Source organism: Oryzias melastigma, linkage group LG23 (assembly GCF_002922805.2).
Source record: "Oryzias melastigma strain HK-1 linkage group LG23, ASM292280v2, whole genome shotgun sequence".
NCBI lineage: Eukaryota > Metazoa > Chordata > Actinopteri > Beloniformes > Adrianichthyidae > Oryzias > Oryzias melastigma.
In genome coordinates this window covers 17,771,205-17,773,226 of record NC_050534.1, presented here as the reverse complement: position 1 = coordinate 17,773,226, position 2,022 = coordinate 17,771,205, and positions in this window count along the sequence as shown.

Sequence of the window (2,022 nt, the reverse complement as noted above, 5' to 3'; positions counted from 1 at the left end):
GTGACGGTGAAGCAGTGATAGAAACATTAAGCCAGACTGATAGATCAGTACAAAACTTTTTTTCGTAATTAATGACTTTTTTCTCGAATATTTTTGTCTTCTTTTCTTGTAAATGTATGACTTTTTCCTCGTAGATTTATAACATTTTTTCTCGTAACTTTTTGAGGTTTTTTTCTCTTAAATTTTTTACTTTTTTCTCGTAAATGTATTACTTTTTCTCTTTTAATTTCATGACTTTTTCTTGTAAATATGCAACTTTTTTCTCGTAACTTTGACTATTTTCACGTAATTTTGAGACTTTTTTTTTATCATAAATTTATTACTATTTTTCTCATAAATATTTTTATTTTTTTCTCTTACATTCTTGACTGTTTTTCTCAAAAGGTTCTTCCTTTTTCTCGTAAAATTGCAGCTTTTATTCTCATAAATTTGCACCCTTCTTTCTTGTATTTTATGACTTTGCATCCCTTTACTTTAGGAAAGTTAGAGAACACATATTTTAACCCTTTAATACCACAAATACTGCAGACACACGAAAAAATAACACTTGTTGAAATAACAGTTAATGCATTTCATGTAATTCCAATGGAGAAAGCAGCTTTGCACTGATTCTTAACTCTTTAGAGCAGTGAAATGTTGACACAATCAGATGATTTTTGCTGCACCCTAAAGTGTAGCTCAACACAGTGGTCCCCAACTCCCATTTAGTTTATCTTTAGAGTCTGGAAAACTGCTGCATTCTGTTCATAACATCCCTCTTGGTCACATGACTTAAAGCAGGTACCTGCATGGCTACGTGGATTGCTAGGCTAGTAAAACTGTAGAAGAGTTAGTTCAAAGCCTGTGTGCTTCTTTGCAGGCGCCAATGTAAAAAGAACTGACATAAATCTTAGAAAATGACTTGTTAGCATCCATATTAGTCACATGTAGTCACAGGAGTTGAGCAGAATTAATTAAAATAACCCAAAATGTGATGTCCACGAGTTTTTTTAGCCTTTGAATCAGAAACATGGAAGTGGGGAAAATATAAAACAGAGACGACCCCCAGAAGGCCATTTTGAAACCCTGTTAGCTTTCACCGCCGAACGTCCAGGCCGCATCTCCGTCTTCTTCCGGAGTCCGTAGAGATTCACATTTCCCGCAGTCCGTCCGGACTTTTTTCCTCTTTTCCTGAGAGGCCAGATCTTCCAGTTTGATTTTCTGCACAGGCGATGCCATGATTCTCCCTGACAGCTGAAGTGTCAACCCCTTGACACGGACCGCAATTTATGATGGGGCTCAGGATGCACTGTAGCCCTGGGGAGGGAGGGAGGGAGGGATCCACCATGGAGGCACAGCAGGGATCTCTAAGATGTGCTCATTTCACCTGAAGGGAATTATATTTTTAGCATTAATGCGTTAAAAACACAAGATTTTGTTTGTTTATCTGTATAAACACCTCTAAAATTGGTTTTATGATTACGTTTTATGGCGGAATTAAAATCCATCTTATTTTCTGCAGTTTTTCTATTTTGTTAACTCTTTCTGCGACGAAACTCAAATTCATGTTTTGTCACAGCTCCATCCTTCACTGCGGGAGTTTTTCTCACGTCCAGAAACATGCATGTGAAGCTAATTAGTGAGCGTCCATAGGACGGAGTGCGGGAGAGGATGCTTGTTTTCCCGTCTGTGTGGCCCCCCGTAATGGACCTGTCCAGGATGCACCCCACCTCTCGACCGGTGACAGCTGGCCCTGGACTCCAGCTCTCTCGTGACCCTGAAAAGAACAAAAAAAAAACCTTCAAATATGAATCTGCTATAATAAAACTATATTTTTATACTCGTTAATTAATGCTGCCAACATTTCCTAATCTTAAGTTGCTTTAATATATATATATATATATAATTAATTTTTACTTTTAAAACACAAAAGCTGTGCATAAAATTAAAAAAATCTAAAAGTTTTACACTTTTTTCCCTTTTTTTTACAGTATTGTGATTCAACATTACTTGTGGAGTTCCGCAAAGACCTGTTCTGGTTCC